At 39.4% G+C, this 20,265-nt stretch overlaps 1 pseudogene; it reads left to right on the top strand.

Moving 5' to 3' along the window:
* Positions 1-18,826: 18,826 nt before the first annotated feature.
* On the top strand, positions 18,827-19,632 carry LOC105741775 (annotated as a pseudogene).
* The last annotated feature ends 633 nt before the right edge of the window (positions 19,633-20,265 follow it).

Consider the following 20,265-nt stretch of genomic DNA (forward strand, 5'->3'; position numbering starts at 1 on the left):
TGGGATCACAAGTCCGCATCTTGTACAGCAATTAACCACTAAGAAGAATATATGCAGTGTATTATTTGTTGAAACTGTCCTTCCGATATGATTTCAAACTGTCTCATTGCTATCTGTTTGTCAATAAAACTTTGAAAAAAAAAAAAAGAAGAAATGAAGTAAGAAAATAATTACAGATTGTATAAATTGTTAAAAGAATACACGTAGATTAATAACGTAAAGGCAGAGATTAGAGTTCGCAGAATGACCTCTCAAAGAGATGATATGTAGAATTATATTTAAGGATGATAATAAATATAAATATGAGAAAAGAAGAGGATACAGCATGGGATAAATAATGCATACAGTACAATAGGCACTGATGAGTGGAGTCTCGGGAAAAGAAAGTAGGTGAGGGGCCGGTGAGACAGCTCAGTAGAATAAGTGCTTGCCTGGCAAGTGCAAGGCTCCAGAGTTCAATCCCTGGTACCACAAAAAAAAAAAAGAAAGAAAGAAAGCAGGTGGGTGGGACAGAGGATAGAAAATTAAAATAAAAGAGCATAAAAGTATTTTAACCCATTACACAGGGATTAATTTATAAAAATTCTTGTAGAATATGATAATATGATTCTTAGGTCTTGCTATCACTGTTCAAAAGTTAAAGTTCTAAAGGGTAAAATGAATAAAGCCAAATTTAATACCAATTATACTAAGCAAAAATTAAGATATATATTAAATATTTAAATGGCAGCCAAGCCACTGGTAATTATTCTCCTGAGAACTACCCTTATTACAACACAGACGTGAGAAGGATTATTGAATCCTATGAGATTTCTTATTAAAAAAATAGAATCTTGCTAAGGTTTTAGCATTTTAATCATAAATATACATAAAATAATAATTTTCTGTAACTATTATTTGAAACATGGTAAAAAATCATAAAATGTTAAAGTAATTATATGTCCAAAGATAGTATGAGTATAAAACAATACAATTCATTTGGTTTCTGAACATTTTTCACTTTTGGGTTCTCTTTAAAATGAAGTCCACAGGTGCCAGCTGTGTTTGCACCTAAAAGCTACTAGCCCGCTGAACACGGGCTAACATTAAATCTTATTAGATTTTTAATGTTAAATGCTGTTAGAAATGAAATGCAAAATTGATGTTTAAGTATATATTGCAGCTAAAGGCTGATAGCTGGGGTTTGGGATTTAAATTAAGGAAAATTCCTAACTAGTAGAAAGCAGAAAATGCCTTAGTTTGGAATCGTCACTTGGAAACAGGTGAACTGACATATAGTCATATTTGTGTTTGTGAATGCATTCTGTGAGAAGAACTCTAGCTGCGTGGGATCTCAGCACTTGCATCATCGGGTCATTCGATTCTTGTTGCAAGATTAACCATAGTCTGGATCATCCATAACCATGCCTTTCACACACATACACACTCTTGTGGGTTCGTTCTCCTTGCACTCCGGTAGCTGGTGGTCAGGGAATGAAGATTAATTTTAATATTTGCCTTAGGCAGGCAATTCAGAAGGCAGATCTCCTGTTAAAACCTTATGTACCACTAAACCAATTATAAAATATAAATGATTGTTGGATTGTCTCAGGATGAGAACTTGCTAACTACGAGATAGTCCCACCTACAAATAGCCTCTTTAAAAAAAATTTACTCTTTTTCATTTTATAGGAACATTGAATCTCTGTCATATAAAAGAGACATTTAAAATTTTGAAATGTGCCCCCTACTGATTTTTTCTATTTCAGTTCCAATGTTTTTGTTCAAGTCTTTAGCAGGCCGGTATGCGCTAAGATAAATGAGAGTGGCTGCAAACGTCTTGGACTCATAAGTCGGTAGACTGTAATATCACAGAACTTGGAAGTTGTTGGACACAGAAAAATCATCTCACTGGTTTCCTTGCATACAGGGTTGGTACAACAGGCAAAAAAATTAATGTATAGAAGCCTTTCAATATTCCAGACTTTATCTCTTGAACTGAAATCTGCTACACATATTTCAATTTGTGAATCAAAAGACTCTTCAGCCACGTGGGGACTCCTTAATGTTATATTTGCTGTTAGGGGCCTCAGGAAAAATAATAGTATTCCAGGCCATTCTTAATATTTTGAAAGAGAAAAACTGAAACTATTTCAATAAATTGTGGCATGGATGCCTGCTAAGAATGATTCGTTGAGTTAGCTAGCATTTTAAATATAAACACCTTAACTTTCACTGTAAATATCCAATTTTTATTTAGAGTTTAGTTTACATCTATCATGAATTGAAGGTACTATAATTGAAAAACAAAATATTTGACTACTTAATCAATTTACCACTTACTGCTTATGTTAATGAAACAAATTGTTATTGATTTTAGGAAGTCTGTTTCCCAAAGATAAGCTATATTTTTTCCTAAAGTAGTAGAGATCCTCCATCATTCTTGGAAAGAATAGCTGTCATATTTTCTTTTTATAAATATTCTTAAGAATATAAACCAAACAAGGAGACTTGTAAAGCAAATGTAAGCTTCAGATGTTGAACCCTCAGATGTCCTTATAAGGAAGAATACAATAGTAGGTTAAGAGTTGAGAGCACACAACCTTGTAAAAATGAAGTTATTAAGATTTGCAGTGAGTATTTGGGAGAACAGCTCAATGCCAGAGTGCTAGTCCAAAACACCAGCATTAAAAATAAAGATTTGCAATAAGATTCCTCTTTTGCTTTTTAATTAGCTGGGAAATAGGCAGGAAGTGGCAGGTGACACATAGCAGAAGCCAGCCTTCTTGCCCCCAATATAGATCCAAAAAACACAAATAGGTCCAACCACTGAGATATGAACTACAGCTTTCTAGGTCATTTTGGTGTTCACCAGAGTAAAGCATTTCAACCTAAATTACAGTTAAATGTCCTGCTAGATGCTACTAAGATAGCTACCTAAAGAAATAATAATTTCATGAGAGAAAAAAAATATTCTTTTCAGCAATTTCTTTGGCTTGCAAATCACTGAGGACACTGAATTTTCTCCGATGTTTAATGAATCAAGAAAATTCTCTCCACTTAGGCAATATCTCTGGATAGCTTCTGCTGATATATCTTTATCACTTGGGAAAAAGTCGATCTCAATATATATTTGATTTATAAATGATGAAATATTAGAGATGCATTGTCTTATGTTCTCAATATACAAGAGGAATTCTAAATCCAAACTTCTTAAATTTTGTCCTAGCTAACCCCTCTCAATAATCAAGAATGAGTAGAGATTAAGGGAGACATGGATTGCTTAATTATTAGTTCTATAAAACTGGATAAGATGCCTCACTTTAGAAAGCTAGTTTAGAAAATAGATGAGTGAATAGACAACGTACGAGGATGATTGTAAATTTCTGAGAATCTAAGATGAATTGTCTTAGCAATGTGTGCCACTCATATTCAATGTAAATGAATGGTGATGTTAACAATAATAAACATTTTTCACTGTGGTAGCCTGTAGGAAAACTGTATCTGTGGTGGACTTTGAGTTCCAGTTCTTACATTCAAAGAATTTTTTTAAGTTTTAATACATAAAAGGCTTATTTCCATACACAAAAGGCAATTAACAAATGCACATGTCATCCTATAATAGATATTCAAAACCAAATGCTTTATTTATTAATGAGGGAATATAAGCAATCCATCCATTTGATTATTAATGATTTTATATCTATACAGGCCTGTAGCATAGTACATTCCCAAGGAGACAACAATAGCTTTGAAATTATTTTATAAACTGCCTTGAGATTTTCCTTCATTCTACCTGAAGTAGATGTGAATTATTCACTTGCTCATTAGATGATGCCTATGACAAATATCTTTAAGGGGTTGCACAAATTCAATATTGTTGACATTTCTTGTTCAGGGGATGTGAGTAGGTAGACAGCTTTGGCCCAGAAGTGTAAGTCCAGGTCTGGTTGTCTTCCTCACCCCCAGATTCAGGCTAAATCAAGTGCCCTTTTGTCTGATAGACCTGTTCTACAGAGAGAGAGAGAGAGAGAGAGAGAGAGAGAGAGAGAGAGAGAGAGAGAGAGAGAGAGAGAGAAAATGTATATATATATGGTAAACTGTAGATCTCTCTTAAGTCTTAGTTTTACACATGAGCATTAAGTGAAATATTTCAGAAGGCCAAGCATGACATTGGAAAGTGACTATAATCTCCCCCTGGGTGCTACATGGCAATGGGCAGGTATATAAAATCACCTTTTATAGAAGGCAGAGTGTGAAACAGTATTCTTAAAAAGATTCTTGGAAGTCAAGGTTCATTTTCACACTACTTATTGGATTAATCAAAAAAAAAAAAAGGAAATCAAGTATGTTTTCTTCAGGAATCCTAGGGACAGATTTGAAACATTTTCTGGGTGAATCTCTCCGCATGCACGTCTATCTTTATAGCAGTACAATTTACGATGGCTAAACCTTGGAAGTGGCCTCTGCATCCAGCAGCAGATGAGAAGGTAAAGAAAATGTGGTCTGCTTGCACACTGGAGAACTACTTTTCCATAGAGACAAACTACAGGCACTTGTAGAAAAACAGATGCACCTTGAACTGTAAAGTTCATTGAAATTAATCAGACATACAAGCTTAAATATCACACTGTTTCTCTTATATAAGAAATTCAAAATATAAAGAGCAAAATGAAGGATGGACAGTAGAAGGTAGGGAGATGGAGATCTCAAAAGAGCAGAGGACCAAGAGATGGAGAAGGAGGAAAGAAAACAGGGAGAGGAATTAAGATTCGTAGGTACACGTGAGCACTTTCCACAAGGAATGTAAACATTACAAACCCAAAACATGGACAAAAAATACATAAAAATCAGATAAGCCATGCCAAAAAATAAAAGTTATCACCCACAATAAAAATAGATATATATCTGACAGAATAAATTCCAAAACCTCTATGATTTCTTAATGGAAAGGATGAATAGAACATTAAGCCACAGGCCTCATCAGTTCTTTTTTTTCTGACAAGATCATCTTTTTTTAAGTGTAGTCAAACGAATTTAGAAAAGCCAAAACCAATCAAATGCAAAGCCATATTCAAGCTCAGTCCAAAAGACTAATCTCCCAGTAATGACAGTGGATTGATAAACTGGGAGATGAATCAAACATTCAAAGATGAGAATCCACCCTAACATGTAACAATCAATGATTCACTGAGCACCGGGCAAGCCTGTTTCTTTGGGACATTATGATTTAAAAGCAAATCGATAGTGATCAATCACACAATGATTTTGCTTAAAGGATGAGTGATGGCAGAAGCCAGCCAGCTGAGAACTTGCACCACCTTGCTTTGGGGAGCCCAGTTCCAGAAATCCAAGGAGGTCACCAGGGGGCCTAAAGTGTGGAGAGTGCGGTCAGCTGGGATACTCTGTGCCTTGTACAGGAGGCGGGTCTGACTTAGGGGCACAGGCAGTTTTACTGAGTGCAAGACCAGGAAGTAATACATAGCCCAGATGCCCACATAAAGGACCTTCCATCAACAAGTATCTTATGGTATAAGAGACATAATCTCTCCTTGAGAAGTTTCAGCAGGGTAATGAGAGCAAAGTCAGTCTAGATGACTGGGTCCCACAACACCTTCCACCAGCAACCAGTAGTCTGCCATAGAGCCTCGTGGCTGGCGTAGAACAGGGCAACAGGGAGCTTCTTCGCAAGCCAGTACTTTCGTTTGTCTTAAGGTTGAAAGGTCAGTGGGTGCTGTGTACCCCGCACATAAATGCAGAATTTTGAGAGATATGCAAGCACTCAGCGTGAGGACAGGAAGTAGAATACACCTTAGGAACTTTGGCCTTTTTTTTTTTTTCTCTCTGATTCTATTCTTCCTAATAAGGTTAACTAATCGTTTGATCACAGTCTTAGCTTTCTAGTTACCCTGGTATAAAACACTAGAAAAAAACTTATCCAAAGAACAAGCACAATTGGTTCAATGCTGAAAAAGTGATCCAGTTTTTCTTGCATTATGCCAGAAAATTAGCAATGGTTTGTTTTTACAGTAATAATAGATGCTTATTATCAAATTTGCCTTTTTAAATTCTAATGAGATAAATGAAATGTTTCAAAGTAGTGCCTTTTGGAGGATGGAAGACTTATGCCCTCTTCCTCCTAGGCAGAAGAGAATAGAAGAAAGGACAAATGTGTGTGTGTGTGTGTGTGTGTGTGTGTGTGTGTGTGTGTTGGTCCACGTGCACACATTTATAATGTCGTTCAGTTGGCATCATATAACTGGTTAGCAACAGACCTCACATACAGAGGCGCAGGTCTTTGAGCATTCAACATCCTCTCATAAGGGTCAGTTCTGTGGTAGGAGAGGATATATCTGTACTGAAAAATGTGTTGCAAAGCCATGAATTAAAAGCACCCAGCTCTTCCTTCCAGTGCTTTAAGCCTTGTTCTTTCTATGTAGCACTGCCTTCTAGTTGCAGACTTGGAGGAGTTGAGCATGTCAGGAGGGACACTCTCGGGGCTTCACCATGTCCCACTAGAAAGCCAAGGCACCAGGACAGGCAAAGGCAGCTGCTCCGCACATTGGAAGCAGCACGCTTGCCCTAGGTGAGCGCACGGACGATTCTGGTGGGGCTAGCCACTGTCTAAGAGGCATCCTTACGTCGTGTGTATGCCCAAAGTTCACGGCACTCATGTGCATCCAAAGTGCTAAATGGGGTATGATTTAATCAGAGGCCATGATTAAAAACTTTTGTCTATAGTAAGCCTCAACAGAGAGAGAAAGAAAAAAGAATATTTGCTTTGTTGTTTGCTAATCTAAAAAGAAGAGAAAAATACTGTAACTCATTTGGGATGCTTGAGGGGAAGCATGACAGAATAAAACAGTACCCTGATAGATTTTTATAAAATTATGTCTTTGATTTTGTGTGAGATAGGGTCTCACCCAAGTCAGCCTCAAACTCCTTTAACCTTCTTGCCTCTGCCTCCCAAGTACTAGGGTTACAGATATGCACCGTATTACCTGGACCATGACAGCTGCCTTGGAATGAAAACACGACATTGTTTCCTCCATTCATTCCCTTCAGTCTCAAATCTAGTACGAAACTAAGAACTGTCAGTATGAGTATGAAATTAGTAACTGTATTCATTCTATATAGCATATGCCTTTACCAAGGAAGCTTTGCCAATTACCATCTTGCAACTGAAGTTTATTAATTTTTATTTATCATATTGAAATACGCCAGGTAACAAATTTTCACTCCATTCAATGAGACGGAGAGAATTTTAACTGACATAATCAATTGATATGCTAACACTTGTTTCTCTTACTCACAGAATTTATTTTTTGCTTAAATTTTCAAAATCCAAGATAATTTGATTTAAGTTAAGTAAGTCAAGTAATACATCTTTGTCTAAATAAAATCTTTTCCTAAAAATTGCAGGAAAATGACACATGGTTAATTATCTGTGAATGAAGAGACCCTGGTTTTCTTCTAGTTTCCCAAACTTCCTTGACGGCCTTCTCACTGATCCAAATATTATCTCACGAAGTCTACGTTTTGATCATGTTCGCCTGTAAGTGTAAAACAACAGCAAAAACTGCTAAATAAGGGTGAAGAGGGAAGCATTATTTTCACATAGAAACAGAAAAAAGAAAAGTAGATATTTGTAAGCTCTAGATACAAGCAATTACCTGAATCCAGACCAAATACCTCCACAGCATAAATAAAAATCCTTGCAATTTACTGGTTACTTATTTCCTTAAAGCCCTTAATTCATTCAAAAAAATCCCATATGGTGGCTGCTATGACACCAATTGGTAAATCAGAAAAGTAAGACTAAAATGTTTTCCATGACAAAATACACAGTAGCTATGAAAATACTTAAATTCTCTGCTGTAATTTATGCACACACTTTTATTGATTCATTTTTAATTTGTCTGTTTTACTACAAATCTAGACCCAAGTTTTCTGGTCCACAGAAAAGGGTACGTTTTTGCGAAGATTTATACTTTTAAAAGCAGTTTCTACTGGGCCTGGTGATACGCTCCTGTAATCCCAGCGCTGGGGAGGATGTGGCAGGAGACTCACTACAAGTCTGAGCTGGGTAGCGAGACTCTGTACTAAATAAGTAAATAAATAAATGAATAAATGATTTTTAAAAATTAAAAGCAGTTTCTAAAGTAACTGTGGGAAAGGGTGAAGGCGTTAACCAAATGAATTATCGCGGGATTCCACTGTGATTGCACGTTAGACGTTGCCTTTCTCTTGTGTTCTACATACCTCAAAACTGAGCACCAAGGACGAACACCTGTATGTCTTAGGGCTTGCCCTGCTGGCACGCCACTGAAACTTGCACTCTTCTAATGAAAGGAAGATGTTTATTTCATCTTTGTTTTGGCATCTAACAGCAAACCGAGCACCAAGAGGATGATCATGGGTGCTTTGTCAACTTCATTAAAGTAATCGGTCATCCTAACTCTTTGTGGTGCTGAGGTAGTTTGCTAACGTAGTTTTCCCTCAACAGCCTGCTCCCTTTTTACCTACCCCAGGTCAGCATGTTACAAAATATAGTGCTATCACATTATCAGAGGCTAGGACAATGTAAAGTAGTATTAGCAAAGGCATGGCTGAATTATTAATCCCGCATCACAGGAAAGGCTGGGCCTAAACCGACTTCAGACCTCCGCAGCCCACAGGGAAGGGACAGTGGACTGCAGAATGGAAAAGGTTTACTCCCAGAACCAGCATGAAGTAATTTTCCTCATCTCCCCTGGAACAATATTTTTTAATGAGTTATTCTATTAGGCTTTCTTCACAGATAAGAACATATCAATAACAGGGATAAAGTATTTCCAAATACTACTGTGGGATTTTCATTGCTCCTCAGGTCAGGCTGCAGTGGTAGTTGAGCTTTGAGCTTTGTTCTTTAATGTTGAAAGAAGAGTTTCGCCACAGAGGAGTGAAGCACAGGGGAGTAGTCATAATTAGACACAAATGCAACTGCAACAAGAACAAGGAAGCCATTTCCCAGGCTGCATGTAAGGACACCTGTACAGCTAGGACCCCTGGCAACCAGAACTGGTTGTGTGGGGGGCAGGTGAAATGAAAGCAAGACAAAGTGGTGTAAGTACTTTCTGTGGTCTCACAGTAGGTGGGCCCTGAAGAAAATGCCAGAACAATTGATTGAGGTTTGAGGAACTTGGGTCACAAGTAGTTTGAGGAACGCTAATAGGTGATGCAGGAGCCTCCAGGCAAGCCTAAAATCAGGGCATTCTACAGGTGCAAATGCAAAGTCTCTACAGCTGAGGCTACCATTAGAGGGATAGAGGACACCATTAAAGAAAGATGTATTATAAGGTAGCAAGCAGTCCTTCTTAGAATTTAAGTGATGCTTCACAGCTTTACATTTAATGACTACAGAATTGAGCTGAAGTTATTGTATGGTAATTAATTTTAATTTGATCCAAGGTAGAATGTTTTGGGTACATTTCCAAGGATCTGCACTAGCTTTCTAGAAGTCAGTAGCATGCTAGAAGAAAAAGAGAGATCCTGGAGTATGAATGGGAGACTGGATGCTGGCTACTCCATCAAACTTTTGTGTGACCCTCTACACTTCCACCTTTTCAGGTACCACAGTGAAGAGCTGAAATCGAAAGGACTCTGAGAGATACAGTATTCATGTATTCCTACCCTATGGAAGGTGCTCTGAGAATTCAGAGACAACCATTTTCCCAAGGATATGCCCAGAATCAGAAGAACATCTAAGACCAGAACCCAGACATTCTAACTCCTAGTTTATTCTTTTTTTTTAATCCAGACAATCTTGTAGTTTCTTTTAATCCTAAAATTCTAGGATTACAGTGACTTCCTGTTCACCGCAATTCATGCCTTCAACATGACTGGCCCATACACTCTTCCTTCTCCATGCTATTTCATTTTCCAGAGGTGCAAAGACAAGTTCAGAGCTCTATGCCCTGAGGTGTATGCTTTGGCAATGGTGAGAACAGAAATGCATGACCACCTCCAATTCTCCGCACTTTCCAGTTCTTTGCCGCAAAAGGGAATCATTCTTGTGAGACTTACACAAAGAACTGGCCTTGAAGTGAGCTCTCTATTCATATTTATAGTTTCCTTCTAAAATTCTTCTTGGCCACACAGGGCAGAAGAGAGTCATGTAACTTTCTCTGCGAGATGCCTGCATGGATTTCTTAGAAAGAGAAAAAGAGAGGCCTCAAGACAGTTTCCTGAATGTTTAGATCTTCCTTGTCTGGCCTGCTATCCGACCAAAACATATTAGCAAATGCAAGGAATCTCTCTCGGTAATATTCTAGAAAGTCCCTTAAAATTCTAAGTACATTTTTTGTAATTTACAGTGCCTGTTCAAAGCTTGGGCAGTTCCAATGTGGATTTATCCATGCTATAAAGAATTCCTAAAAAGCACTGCTACACTCCTATGTAAGAACTGGACATTAGTCCCTCTCTTTTTGCTCCTAGGGAGCTTAACGATAAGTAAGCAGTCTCCGTCCTCTAGAAAAGCAGTGTTCCTTGGATTAATCGATACTGAAACTATTCTGCTGTCAAGGGACATCTACCACGACCTGAGAGCATTTTTCAAAACTGAGAGCCACATCCTGGGAAGGACATTTTATTTTGACTCTCCAGTGAACCCTAAGAGACACAGGTTGCACCGTTAGAGGTGCATGGACACCAGGGTTTGCTACCTCCCAATTCCATGACCCTTGCTCTCTTCTTCAGGGCATAGGGACCAGCAGATGCTTGTAACGGTCATCTCCCTCTCATCCGGAGCAAGCCCATCCCGCTACACCTGATGCCAGGCACTGGCTCCCCAATGACCCACCAGCATGAACAACTCCAGACGGAGGCTGGATGATCCAGCGCTCTGCCTCTCCTAGCAGGTCCCCATTCCCCTTTCCCTTTCAGTTCCATTGCCCTTGTTATCTTTGTTACACTTAGCAAAAGATAACAGATTAAGCCAAGTGTAGAGATAATGAAATATAAATTAGTAAGTTTTCTAGCCTTTATCCACAGCCCTGTCAGACCATATTATCTGATAGATGGAGTTCAGAGCAAGTCACTTACATTACCCCTTCTCTGAAACCGAGTATGAAGTGTGGTAATGTTGCTAAGTGCAGAACAAAAATCTCTCTCTTTTGCATCCCATGACTGCTCCAGGCAACATTCTTGGAAACCTCTGAGTAGGAAGGAAGAGAAGACCCTGAGATATATACAGTGTGACAAGCCAGGGGGCTATGCTTGCACGGGATCCGTCCTGTGAACGGCAGTCGCCTGTGGCTGTGACACTGCCACACTTTGCTCAGCTTCAGAAAGGGAAATTTAAGTGACGACTGCTATGAACTGAAGCCACAGCCTAAGCCAGATAATACGCCCTGACAATACTGTCAGGCAAAAAAGCCCGCGTTCCCATTGATTTCATCACATTAGAGACATATTACCCTGAGCAGAGTGCGTTGGAGGGTATATTGTGCACGCTGTGGGAATATCAAGGGAACACACACTGATTTAGGCAGAAGCAGGCCTCCAAGAGAAGTCTCTCCAGAGTGGCCTGACTGAAACATACAGCGCTTGGCAAGTGGAGGAGGCATCACTAGTGATGGCGGTTATACCTGGGTTCCTTACGTGCACCAGCTGCTACCTGCTGGCTTCACTGGACAGAGGAAATCAAGTTCAAATGTCCCAAGAGAAGAAGGCAACCTCTTCCTCTTTCTACAGATAGGTAGCATATGTACCATAAAACATATAGGCAAAGGAAAGGAAAAACCAAGTATGCCTCCTATCACCCCAAAGGAAAGTAAACGCTTTACTTAATTAGAGCACAAAGCCTATTTAGAAGGCTTTTTCGCCCTTCCTGTTTCACTATCATATAGCATGAGCACATTTTACAAAACAGTGTGGCCACAAGTCTACCCAGACCACCATTCTTATCTCAGGTAATCTGGCAAAATAAAAAAAAATATTCACACAATACAAAGGCAAAAGAAATTAGAGAGTAAGCATTTTATAGTTTATATTCTGAGATAGCACAGATATATCTCACAATTTTTAAGTATGTGTCTAATATTGTGTACACCTGAAGGATCAAAAGGGAAAAATAGGTATAGCAGAAGAAAACATTATTTTGATTTTTCATAAAGTCAGAAAGATTCAATTCTAAAAACATCTTGAGAGTCACCCTTTAAAGTTAATTCATGAAAATGTATATTGAATGAGTGTGAAAAAATCTCAAATTCAAGATTGCTACCATTGTTTTCTTCTGTCTTTTGACTTTAAAATGTTTCCAAATACTTCTGTCCAGATCACTTGTCTGTCCTATCTCTTTGGCCGTATTTTTTTCTCTTTCTGGAATCTGTGTTTCTTGGCTTGCTCATCTTTCTGTAGTCTACACTCTACTGACGTAGGGATAGCTGTGAATATCAAAGGCACAGTCATTCTCATTGGTTAGGTTCAGTACTACCCATGTATAGGCTTTTTCTACATAAATGATCTATCTGGTAAGTTCACAATTCACTGTTACCACTGGGTATATTTGAATAGCTAGAATAAAGACACAAACAGTTCATAAGTCATGACCCACTGTTAGAAAAAGGATAGCAATTTTGGAAAATAAAGTAACCATCTTCTTCAATAAAGGCCAGATTGATCCATCTTTTGAATGGAGCAGAGACCCTGACGGAAGGGTTCAGGGACCTCTTATCCTCTTCTCTGGATCTCTCCAGCCACATTGCTGACTCTGTACTGACTTTTCATCCTCAGGCTTCATTTGCATGAACAATTGTATTATTTTTATGCAACAAATGTATAAATTAACAAATGAAGCAGATTCAATGTATTAATATAGACTGTAACTTAAAACTGTTAGAAATATATTTTCTTATATAAAACTTCAATTTTTCATATAAATATTCCATATTCACATCTTGGTATATTTTAAAATTTGTGACCTCCCCTTCTGATAGAATTTTAGTTTCTACAGTGGTCATGTTCAATATTAAAAGTGTTATATTTGCTTTCTTTTTCTTATTGTTGCTTAATGCTTTTCCCTTCCATCTCTTTATTTATAAATTTTACTGTCAGGCTGATGTATCTGGAGCTAATGCTGTATCAGTAGATCTGTTTTTAATGTTTTCTGAGTCTTCTTTGTCAGGTATTGCATGAACTGCTGTATTTTACCACATCTTGACCCCTTTTTTTCCATGCTTTCCAATTGTTTTCTCTCTAAGCTTTTTCTGTTTTGGCCTCACTGAGAGATTATTAGGTAATAACTGAAATTTTCCTAGTTAAGATGCTTATCACTAAATTTTGAGTAAGCTCCTTAAACTGTCCCCAGTGTCTAGATAGTATCTATATTCTTCTCCTTCAGCCCAAGTGTCTCAGTAGATAGTACTCGTAGTTCAAACACATTCTGGTATTGGCTTGTATTTTCTCATCCAGCTTTTGATGTATGAATGTCAGCTTTGTCATGAGGGGGAAAAATGTTGTTTGTGTGTGTCTTCGTAGTCACTTTCAAAGTAACGAGTCTCCAACATCTTCCAACAATCTTTTCAAAAGAGTATACAAACAGCAAACTTTCTGAATCAATCAAAATTAAAATGCCTTTTTTACTTTCAAATTTGGATATAATTTTAGGACTCTACATTTAGAACTTTTTCCTAAAAGATTTGTGAAATATTGTGCTACTTACTTTCAGGGTATCCACGGATACATCTTTCATTAATCTCACTTTGTCTATGGGTAGAACACCTTGCTCTTCCACTTATTGTGAAATAAGTCCTGTTTGGACTTCTCTCTGAATGTTTAGAGTTAAGTAAGAGGATTCTTACTGCAAATTAGGATAAAACAATGAGCCAAACAGTAAATGTACTTTCAGAAATCATTTATATATTCAGCAAGACTTAAAATATGTGCATTGTTTCCCGAGTATGTGCCTAATGTTTGCTGTTAAAGGATATGACATTGAAGAATAAATCTAGCTCCATCTGGTTTAGCACCACATTTTCTGGGAGGAACAAACAAACTAACAATTACTTACACATACAAATTATTCATATATATAGTTTTCTATATTAATTTTAGGAAAACTATCAAAGGGAAAGGATTAAGTTAAGAATGTAAAACAACAAGACAGGTTGGGGATTGTGCAGTAAATTAAAGTTTCCCCAAAGAAATAATATGCAATGTCACTCGTGAAGCACGGGAGACATGGGCTGGTAGATAGGTTAAGGGCAGAGAATCTGTATCTTTAGCTTTGTTCAGTAAAAGTGTTATATTTCAGTAAGAAATTATCTTTCCAAAAATATTTACCTCTGATTCAAGCTAATATTTATAATGTCCTTTCTGAGTTGACATTCCATAAATGGCTTTATACTGAAGTCTTATCCATAGAATTCCTACCTCTTGAATGCAACCTCTGCAATGTGTGTTGATATGTGATTTCTACTGTGGCAATTCTGAGAGTGGGATCTTTAAAAGCTGGCTAGATCAAGAGCCCTCTGCCCTCAAGAATGGATTAATGCCATTGTCATGTGAGTTGTCAGGTAGCTTCTAAAGGAATGGGTTCCTATAATGGATGAGTTTGGCTTAATTCCCTTGCTTGTCTAATATGTGCTTGTTTGCTTATTCTCAGTCCAGAAAACAGACTAAGACAGGATGAGACCAATAACAAAGAAAGAGATGCTTTCAGCCCACATAAATACCGAACCACAGCACAGTTGATTCAATGAATCACACTGTATCTATATAAAAAAGTTCTAACATGGCCAAAGACCTTTCACCAACTGCCTTATACAAGAACCTTCATTGCATACTATATGAATGCTCAATTTACCACGTCTCTACTGGCAAGTACAAAGGTTATGACTCTCTTCTTCATTTAAAATGAAACACTTTTTTTTTTTAATTTTAGGGAAGGGTCTACAGGGTGTTCAGGGTCTTACTACTCGATTGGACTCATAGTGATCTGCCTATTTACAGCCTCCCAAGAGCTGGGATTACAGGTGCACACTACCACTCCCAGTCTCAATCACTGTCTCATCATGCCCTGGGGGCAGGTCCAACACAGCAGGCCTGTGGGATCGAACCCCCAGCCCTTGCGTCTGCTTGCAGGCGCTTTAATCCACTGAGCTATTTGGCTGGTCCAATATAAAACACTTAAAAAAATACTGATGAAAAAAGAACAAAAAGAATCTTAGTCACTGGCAAACCTAGAAATGGAGCGTTAGGTTAAACAACTGTGTTAGAATCTTTGACACTAGGATTTAAATGTGTGGATCAGGGACCAGCAGAAGACTTGGAAGCCAGTCTGAGTTAAGGTTTGCATGTGTTTTCTTGCAGGGCCCTGAAGAAGTCACGCCTGGGGCTGGGGCTAGATGATGGGGTTACTAGGACCATCACAAGACCCCATACTCTTCTTTGTTCAGGGCAAATTGCACAGTGAAAATATGACTCAATGGCAACACAGCACGCCGGCCAGGGTCAGAGAGTCTGTTATTTTCTTTCCTCCATCCTCAGGGCTCTGTCTATGAAGCAGGGTCAAACTGAGCACCAACAGGAGAAAGAGAATAAGTGCATTTGGGTTTCGGCTCTTTTACCGGACATAACGCTAGGAACCACAAGGCAAAATTAATGGCAAAGTGGAGGCCCAAATTCTGAGACTGTGAATTAATCCACTTGTTGCCACCCAGCCCTTATTATCCATTTACAAAGATCTTAGGGTCTTAGGCTGCCACATAATTTCCACATAGTAAATAATTATAGCAATATGTGCTCCGCTGAAAAGCAATAGTTCTCTCTCACTGTAATAAGAACTTTCAGTAATGGAAGCCCCTCAATTTGTTCCATCTGTTACGTGCATCTGACCGCGTTTCTGTTCTCTCTCTCTTTTTTCTGCAGATCAACAAGATAAACCTAACTGCCTCGCTGCGAAGAAGGATGAAAGGACTCCACTGTGAGCTGAAGCTGGAGCCAAGACGCCAAAGCTGGCTGCGGTTCTGAATTAGCATGAAGCCGCAGCGGAGGAAAGAGAGGGCTTCCTCCGGGTCGTACAAAGCACCCTGCGCACTTTCCAAATGCCTGCGATCTCATTACCGACAGCACTTTTCGCCCTCCAGGTTCCCACTGGTGACCTCTGGCTTCCGCAGGAGCGTGGTGAAGCTCTCTTCTCCGAGTGGAAAAGCAGCGTCTTTAAGGAGCCACGCTGCGCGGCGCCGCCGACATCATTAGCGGAGCTGCTCGGGAGGAGAGCGAGGGCCGCTAAGGAGCCAGCGAGGATGCGGAGCGGGAGCGCGGGCTGGGGAGTCAGCGCGCCTTGAGGTTCTTTCAGGTAGACGGAAAAACAAAAACATTAAGCCTGCTGAAACCCGCCCAGAGTTTGGGGATTAAAAGCTCTAAGGAAGCTTACGCCACCGTGGAAAGAGAAGAGGGGATGCTCTGCCTTCCGAAGCTGTTTCTGATTACCCCTCTTCTGACCCAAATTCTCGTCGAAGGGCAGCATCTGTGTCAGCTGGCAGAGGTCGCAGGAAATAGCTGTAGTGATTTCAAAACAGAGCCCAGGATTACAGGCAGAGCACATAATGTATTTTCACTAAAGTTTAAGAAAGCTTTTTTTTTTGTTTTGTTTTGTTTTTGTCTTTTGTCTTTTGTTGTTGTTGTTGTTGTTGTTGTTGTTGTTTTTGGACAGAGTCTACTACAGGATCTACAGGGTTTCACTATGTAGATGGGACCCAAAGTTATGCTCCTGTGCTCATCCTCCCAAGTGCTGGGATTACAGGTGCGTGCCACCATGCCCAGTGTCAAGCGCCCTCCACCCAGGGGCGGGGTCGCACTGCACAAACCCAGGCCTCAGAGCACTGCCTAAGCAGGCGTTGTAATCCGCTGAGCTATCTGGCCGGCCCTAAGAAAGATTTTTAAAACAAGAGTCTGCTTTCAAAGAGTAACCATAGGAAGATCTACTGGGGTAGTCATCGAATGTTAAAGCCTTCCTACGAATGCACGGAGCTGGTCGGCGCTCTGTGAGTGGGAGGCACTGGGAAACTTCTCTGAATGTTCAGTTCCTTTTTTAATTTTTGGGAAAAAAGAAAAGAAGGAAGAAATATAATAATAAATATAATAAAATTTAAATACATTTTCTGTGAAAATTAGTTATAATAATGCATGCAAGTACGCAAGAAGGCTAATAATACAGCAATAAATCTGACACTTTTGCTGTCATTAGAGGTAACAAAGCTTAAATTAAGACAGAAATGGTAGCAATAGTATGATGATGTTTGAGAAATACTTATATAGTAAAGTAAGTACAATCTAGATTCATTGTAAATATGCATAACAAATAGAGGAATCAAAGGTAATTTATTTATCACGGACAGCAAAAGAAATAAGATGTCAATAATTAGAATCAGTGAGTTACTAATATGGAAACATGTTTAGAGGTCAAAGAGAAGATTATGCAATCTGTTAAATGTAGCAAAAAAAAAGAAGCAAAATCTCACAGAGAAAGAAAACAAAATGTATAGAAGTTACCCGGTGTAGAAACCTGGACAGCCATGGACAGGAAGACGTCTGGTGGCTGACCTCGGGGCGGTCCCAGAGGTGCTGGTGATGGCTCCATGTCAGTAACAAAGAGCCTCTGATACATTGGGTCTTCTCTTGGATAAGTTCAAGAAGCAGTGTTTTGTAATAACATTCGGCCACTAGCAAGATAAAGTGATTTTCAAAACATAGGTGTAATGAAATTAGAATGCACCAAGCCTGGAATCAGAATGACTCTTTAGAAAGCTGGAACACGGACTCAGGGAAAATGACTGCATCAGGACAAGATTTTGACCCTGAAAGGAGGTCTGGGCCATATTTTAGAAAGCTGGTGATACAGAAGAGGTAATGATAAAATTTAATTAGGGATCAGACACCTGGGTAGATGTTAGTAACGCAGGAGGAGAGGTAACATTTTGGAGGGAAATGAATCTGATTAGATGGATTGAATTTTTCATCCTCTTTAGGCACCTGATTAGACATTGAACACTGTGTATACAGGTGTTGGTCTCAAGAGAGAACTGTTTTAGAATACAGACCTGGAAGCTACTAAGCCATGCACTGTCTTTGGAGTCGCAGAAGAAAGGGGATCCATGAAACAGACAATGTGTTGAGGATCACCAGAAATTAAAGCTACTGTAAAAAAATTTAGTCTCCTCGGAGTTCAAACTTTATTTTAGTTATTTAGCTTCAATCAATTAAAGTTGGTATTTTCAGAATAATGCTACCAATGCTGTGTTTACCAAAACTATCTATCATCATAATTATCATCAATGTTGTATTGGCTTTGTCATTGTAACCAAGTGCCAGAGACAATCAACTTAGACAAAAGAAAGTTTTATTCAGTTTGCAGTTTTCAAGGTTTAAGTCCAAGGCTCATGACCCTACTGCTTTTGGTGGCAGTGTGTCAACATAAGGAGCAGGCAACGCAGGAGTTCATTTACCTCACGGGAAACTTAAAATACTGAGTTTTAAGTATGTCTCGTACTGAATGGGAATCACCTTCATCCCATTATAAAGCTGAAGAAAAACATCAACTGGGAAACTGTAAGTCAGGGACTTACCTGCATATTCTTGAAAATACCTTTTGGGTAAACAGTTTGACCGGCAAGCACAGCAGCATATTTAGGAGGTGGGCTTAGTTTTTACCCCAAACTCAGTATTCCCGGGTTCTGAAAAATGAAAACAGAGAGTCAGCTATATAATATATAAATAAATCCCCAATTTTCATTTGCTACAGAAATGACAACAACTTTATGTTTAAGCCTCTTAAGATGACAAAACAGACTTTTTCTGTCAGCTGGCTGAGATGCCGAAAGGGAAGAAGGCCAAGAGCAAGAAGGAGGCCCCGGTCCCTGCTGTCATGAAGAAGCAGGAGGCCAAGAAGGTGGTAAATCCCCTGTTTTAGAGGCGATCAAAGAATTTTGGCATTGGACAGGACATCCAGCCCAAGAGAGACCTCACCTGCTTTGTCAGATGGCCCTACTACATCCAGCTGCAGCGACAGAGGGCCATCCTGTACAAGCAGCTGAAGGTGCCCCCTGGGATTAACCAGTTCACCTAGGCCTTGGACCGCCAAACAGCTACCCAGCTGCAGAAGCTCACCCACAAGTACAGACAAGAGTCCAAGCAAGAGAAAAAGCAGAGGCTGTTGGCCCAGGCAGAGAAGAAAGCTGTTGACAAAGGGGATGCCCCCACTGAGAGGCCATCAGTCCTCAGAGCAGGTGTCAACCCTGTCACCACTCTGGTAGAGAACAAGAAGGCTCAGCTTGTGGTGATTGGACATGACTTGGACCCCATTGAGCTGGTCGTGTTTCTGCCTGCCCTGTGTCACAAGATGGGGGTCCCTTACTGCATCATCAAAGGGAGGCCAGGTTGGGGCATGTGGTCCACAGGAAGACCTGTACCACTGTTGCCTTCATGCAATTCAGCTCGAAATACAAAGGTGCACTCGCTAAGCTGGTGGAGGCCATCAGGACCAACTACAATGATGGATACGATGGGATCTGCCATCACTGGGGAGGCAACGTTCTGGGTCCAAAATCTGGGGCTCGTATTACCAAGCTGGAGAAAGCAAAGGCTAAAGAATTTGCCACTAAACTGGGCTAAGTGTACTCTTGAGTTTTCTGTACATAAAAACAATAAATCCCCTAATACATCTCATGCTAGAGAAGCTCTTCGCTAATTAAACTGTCCCTCCATGGGATCCAAGCAAGCCTGTGCCTTTCCTCCACCAGTAACAGGAGTGAATCCATTCCGAGCAGCCCAAGGGACCCTGTCATCCAGGCATGGGAAGACAAAGAAACCTTCTTTACATTTGCCTCAAAGATAGTAGACATTTTGCTCAATGGTAAAGTGGCCATATATTAGAGAAAGATAAAATATAAATCTTGAAGGCACTTGGGAAGAGCTCAGTATAAACAGAGTTGATCCCAGTCGTACCACAGAGATTTTTTACCAGTGGGCAAGAAACTTGTTTTTCTTTTTTTTTATTATTTAATTATTTACTGGTACACTTTGATCTACAGAATGACCACATTCAATGTAGGAAATTTTGTACTTGTACGCGATATACTTTAATGCTTTTTGCTCTATTCCCCTCCCTCCCTTCAACCTCTCTTCCCCTCCTTATTTGCAAAAATTTTGTTTCCATTTCTTCTTCATTTTTAGTTTTTTTCTTCTCCCTTCCTTTCCCTCTCTCCCCACATATCCACCTCCCCCTTCCCTGTTTCTACTTCCCAA

Source organism: Octodon degus, unplaced genomic scaffold (assembly GCF_000260255.1).
Source record: "Octodon degus isolate 3935 unplaced genomic scaffold, OctDeg1.0 scaffold00022, whole genome shotgun sequence".
Taxonomy (NCBI): Eukaryota; Metazoa; Chordata; class Mammalia; order Rodentia; family Octodontidae; genus Octodon; species Octodon degus.